This window comes from Amia ocellicauda, chromosome 6 (assembly GCF_036373705.1).
Source record: "Amia ocellicauda isolate fAmiCal2 chromosome 6, fAmiCal2.hap1, whole genome shotgun sequence".
NCBI classification, from domain to species: Eukaryota; Metazoa; Chordata; class Actinopteri; order Amiiformes; family Amiidae; genus Amia; species Amia ocellicauda.
In genome coordinates, this window is record NC_089855.1 from 44,188,326 (window position 1) to 44,194,214 (window position 5,889).

The 5,889-nt window shown below is 43.6% G+C and overlaps 1 non-coding gene across 1 annotated transcript; it reads left to right on the forward strand.

Annotated features, from left to right (window-relative positions):
* The first annotated feature begins 638 nt into the window (after positions 1-638).
* Positions 639-753, forward strand: LOC136751923 (U5 spliceosomal RNA). The gene has a single exon (XR_010817110.1). It is a non-coding gene; the product is annotated as a U5 spliceosomal RNA (small nuclear RNA).
* Positions 754-5,889: the final 5,136 nt, after the last annotated feature.

Consider the following 5,889-nt stretch of genomic DNA (forward strand, 5'->3'; position numbering starts at 1 on the left):
GTTTGGTTTTTACAATGTATCTGTGCTGTGTGTAGACGCAGAATGAGTTTGATTGTGATGTTAAATAGGGTTTAGAAACACAGTCGCCTCGGGGCTGATTATTATTGCTGTGTTTCTTCACTTCTACTCAAATACAAAATTGAGGAAGCAGTGGTTAGTTCTGAATCAAACATATTGACCCCCTCACTCAATCTGTAAGTCCTGCAGCAAACATTGGAATATGCATAGATATTTGCACAGACTGGTGTAAATGTCCCTAATAAATAACCAAATGCCATTTCTATTGTTTCAAATGTGCCAAAACATCTTAACAGTATGTCCTTTTAGTATGTCACAAAGGTTCCCTAAGCATGTGACGAATGTTCCTTAGTTTATGTTACAGATGTGCCCTAGTACTCTCTCTCTCTCTCTCTCTCTCTCTCTCTCTCTCTCTCTCTCTATCTCAATTCAGTGCATTTGTATTGTCAAAGCAATTGGACATGCAAACATACATACATACATACATACATACATATATATGGAAAATAAACAATATAATTAAAAATCACAATAAGATGTAATAAAGTACAGAAAAACAAAATGTAATAAAATGTGATCTTTAATACACACAAATATGTATGGCTGGTCGGAAGCGTCTTGGACTCGGGTTCCTTTTCATTACTTATAATGCTTTTGCCTTTTGCTAAAGCTTTCCATGGAGGGGAACGTGGATGAGTTTGTACCATTCTTGGGAGGCTCTGCCTTGTTGGGACGGAGCTGTGATCCAGGTGAACAGTTGATTGGGCATAGGTGGGCATGTGGGCGAAGGAGGAGGAAAGCAAATAAGCTTGCTAAGGTACGCAGCAGCAGCAAACAGCCCCCCCATCCAGCCAGCCAGGCAGTCTGGCTGGCAGTGACTGAGAGGTTGACAGACGGCAAGCAACGGAATGCACGTGCTCTGTGATGTCATAGCAGTCAGCTCAGAGAGAGGTTCGTGATGACATCGCTGAGCTGGCTAGCTCTGTGTGTCTTGCTGGCTGTGTGTGTTGAACCGTCTTAGAAATAAGTGGAGAAGTCGTGGAGACAAAGCAAACAGTACTTTAATCGAGCCGCTCGGAAGCTCCACTGTCAGAAATAATTCCTTCAGTGAGGCTTAATGTTTACAGACATGAGTACAACTTTATAGGAAAAATGACGTAACATCTTATGGCCGTTCATCCAATCAGAAGATACAGGTCCGGGTCCGTTTTACGATCTGTCCTCCCGTGAAGAGGTGATGGATCCAAAGCAGATGTCCGTCTTTGATGTGCACTAGGATGATGCGATCCCACGGTCGTCATTTACCTAGTGTCTTTAACAAAAACAATTCCTCCCTATCTGGAGAAATGATTAAGTCATAAACAAATTCACAGCAGACATCTGTAGGCTATTTCGGCCCTGTGTAGTCTTTCATTACTGACAGGAGTTTCTAACAAATCGACCTTGTTGACCCTTTACTTGTCCTGCTAAATCTAATCTGCTCAGTCTATATACAAAACTATTTCTAATGCTAGTATTAATATAAAACATTATATAATTATCACAAAACACTTTCTTCAACTTCCTATACAGTGTCTTCATTCCCTGCTATTTGGCAATAGAGCAAAGCGGAAAGAAGCCAAAAAGTTATGTTTGTCAGTTACAAGTAAATCCCCTTAGGGGTTAGGAAGATTTGTCGCTTCTTGATTGAGGATTGCAGCTCCTTCATCCCAACCCTTCCCCGTGGGGTGTATATGTGTGTACGGCGAGTGTAAGGGTGTCCCTGCTGTTGGGGAGAGCGATAAGTGTGTGCCCCTAAGTGTGGATGTACAGAATGTCCTGAAGGCGTCTCATGGAGCTGAGTGACCTTTGTAATAGTATCTTTCCAATGCATCCTTTGGTCTTCCTTGAGTCATGAGGTTTATTGCCTTTGATACTAAATCCATTTGTCCTCAGTCACATGGAGCCTCCAGAACCAAGGGGATAGAATAAGATTTGTGTCAATGGGTGTGTGACTTTTGCTCCTCCCGAGTGAGGGACAGTGTCGTTTAGTAGAAATTTAGAGAAAGTCTGCCAACGAGGGTGTTTTAATTGCAGCTGTAACCATAGTAGATACATTATGAGGTTTACAAAGTTTTTGAGACAGTGTATTTAAGAAATAAAAAAGAAACTTACAGACATAGCAGAATATTAACTACTGATATCAATCCTTGTAACACAATCATACCCAGATTACCAAAGGTATCAGCAAGCCATCCCCAGAGGGGTTTTCCTCCGGAGGACTGGTGTATCTTTGTAGTTGCTGTCCTAATGTGCTCTATAAGATTACCAATGTGTTCAGAGTTATCTGGTATGTAAGTACAACATTCCTGCCCTATAATGGCACATGTCCCTCCTTGTGCTGCTAGCAGGAAATCTAGAGCTAGCCTGTTCTGGAGGGCAACAGTTCGCATAGCCACTATTTCAGTTGTTAAATTGCTGAGAACTTCAGTTGTAGAAATACTTAATGTTTCTAATATACCAGCTACTAATCTGATTTCCTTTATTGCTCTTCCGACTCCATACATAGGAAATAGTATGGAAGCAAACCTGTCTCCTTCCCCTATCTCACGTTTAGGGTGAGTAAATTGTTCTATATCTGGAAGGTATTTATCTTCAGTGTGGCGCAAAGCTGGCACCACAAATCCTAAATAACAAGAACCTGTGAACTTACAAGGAAGTTCCCAATATGCCCGCAAGCCGCATATCCAATAAGTCCCATTCCATGGGGCGTAAAATCGACAAGTCTGATACCTAAAGTCAGAACCATCGATAGCCACAGTGTGATTACAAGTGCTATTACCTATAAATTGGGATTGCATGGTTTGGTTATAGTATGAAACATACACAGATCCTTTGTTACTGTGAGCCAAGTCAATATATGGCATTTTAAAATCTCTTCTATTCTGATCCATCTTCGGTACCATTCTCCTGTGATGCCTAAGGCATAATCATATGCATATCGTACATTAGAGGCAACTCTAAGTTGTGAATAATCAGAAAATACTGGAAATGGAATGGGGATCATTGGAACCCCTTTCTTTGTGTCGTGTGGAATGTGGGAACAAACCCAACATTTTGTTTTATTAAGGGCATTTGCATAGGTGCGTGTAATTTGAATAAATCTGTCCATGATTCAACTAAGGACAGGCAGATCAGTCCAAATACTGTAGTGTACACAGTCGTCTTCATGCTGGATTATCTCTTAGTACCTGTAGGGGGACAAAACCTTTACCAGTTAGGGGAATGTCTCTCAAAATTCAGGAAATCTGCAACTGTTGCTTTCCTAGGAATGAGAAAAGATAAAGGTTTAGTACACAGTTCACTTGGATTATAATTTTTTACTTGTGACCAATGTTTCCATCTAGTACCCCCCTCCTGTCCGTCAATACTGACTGAAGTGTCTGTAGAAAGAAGGACATTATGCGGTCCTGTTCATTTGGGCCTAAGCCCTGGTCTGCTTGGGATTATTTTAACCATCACTTGCGAACCAACCTCAGGAAGTGTTGTTGGCATTTCCTCTTTGAGCTCCAAGTCCCTGAGGGACTGGAGATCACGTGCTTGTGTTCTATGTTTTTTTAAGTGTGTACATAGCTGTGCTACATACTGTTTAAGATAGTCTTTGAATGGAGCACTGAGATCACTGGGACCCCAGATGCCAGCAGGGAGTTGCATAGCTCTCCCTGTCATTAACTCATATGGAGAAAGCTGAGTACTCCGATTAGGTGACGCTCTAAGTTTATACAGCACAGCGGGGAGTGCTACTGTCCATCCCTTGCCTGTAGTTAACAGGGCTTTTGCCAAACTTTCCTTCAGTGTCCGGTTAGTGCGCTCCACTAAGCCTGAACTCTGAGGGTGATAAGGTATATGAAATCGTTGTTTTACCCCTAGCAGTAAACATGCTTCCTTCATTACCTTACCGGTGAAATGAGTCCCTTGATCTGAGTTCATTTGACGGGGCACACCCCATCGGGGAATAACCTCAGTCGCTAGGACTTGTGCTGCAGTGATGGCAGAGCAGTCCCTGCAGGGGAAAGCCTCAACCCATTTTGTGAAATGGTCAATTATTACCAAGCAATAGGATTTCCCATGACATTTTGTCAGGGGTCCTGTAAAGTCAATTTGAATATTTTCCCACGGACCTCAAGGCCGGGGCTGGTGTGATTTAGTGACTTTGATCGGTTTACCTGGGTTTACTTGTGCGCAAGGAATACACTGTTGACACCACTTCGCAGTGTCCCTGCCTATGCCAGGCCACCACCAGTGTTCACGCAATTGAGTTAACATGGCCTTGCGACCCGTGTGAGCAGGGCCATGGTACTGGTCCAGAAGCGTTGAGCTAATACACTGGGGTGCTAATACACATTGTAAGTTAGGACTTCGCCACAAACCGTCTGAGTGCACTGCACCTCCCTTAACCCACTCTTGTACTTCATCCTCCTCACAGTTTTTCTGTAGCTGTGCGAGGTCAGTAGTTTCTGGTTCTCGGATGCTCACAAGTTTACTAGAGCAGGGGAATCCTGCTAACCTCACATGACTACCTGTCTCTGCTGCCTTTTTTGCAGCTAGGTCTGCAAAGTGATTCCCACAGGTGCGCGGGCATCCATCATCAGAAAGACTCTGATGAGCTTTCACTTTAACTACTGCTACCTTTTCTGGAAGGTGTGCTGCCTCAGCTAGGGCTATAACATACTCATAATTTTGTATTACTTCTCCTGCTGTTGTTATAAACCCTCTACGTTCCCAGGTTGCCATATAGTCGTGTACTACTCCAAATGCATAGCGACTGTCAGTGAAAATGTTAACTTTAATGTCTTTCGCTATTTTTAATGAATCAGTTAACACCACGAGTTCTGCCACTTGGGCTGAACAGTGTCCTGAAGGGATCCAGATTTTACGACGGTGCTATCATCCAATACCACTGCCCACCCAGTGTGGGGGACTCCATCTATTATTTTCCTGGATCCATCAACATATCGTTCCAAGTCAGGGTCTGTGAGGGGGTTTTCTAGGAAGCGACTGTGGTCCTCCTGGAGCACCAGCTCAGAGCATGTATGCTCTTCTTCCTCCCCTGCTGGGTTTACTCGTGTGTCTTTTATTATTTGTATGGATTTATCTCTGGGGAGCAAAACAGCAAAACAGTCTACGGAGACTGAACACAATTTGCCGGTGTGTAATAATTAAACTAATGTGTGTCCTGTGTGCAGAATCAACTGTGTGTTCATTACAATCGGCTCGCATGCCTGCACTGCCCAAGAGGCGCAGTCTACTGCTGCCATACAGCGATGCATGCCTGCTGCTACCGTGGGTTGCTTTGTGGAGTAATAGGCGACGGGACATTGCCTATCCCCATGTTCCTGTGTCAGAACTGCTGTATAATAGATCCCATCTTGGGATCAGTAGAGGTGAAATGGTTAAGCATGATCTGGTAACCCGAGGGCGGGGGCATTGCTGAGAGCCTGTTTTATTACACGATAGGCTATTTCCTGTTCATGTCCCCAGTCTATGGGGTCCAAGGGAGCCGGGCTCCCTTTGATTAGCGCCTGTATCGGACCTGTGGCTTGTGTGAAATTAGGGATGAAAGTGCGCCAATAATTAAGGAGCCCCATAACTTTACGCACAGCCCTAACATGATGTGGTTTTGGCATATTTAGAATGGCTTCTTGCCTATTATGCGTCATAGATTTTTGTCCTTGTGAAATGTTGTGTCTGAGATATTGAACGTTAGTTAAGCCTATTTGTGCTTTCTTAGGGCTTGCTTTAAATCCTGCCTTTTGTAAGACACCGAGGACTGTAATTAATGCGCCTAAGTGTGCAGTCTCATCAGGAGATGCAATCAAAAGATCATCCACG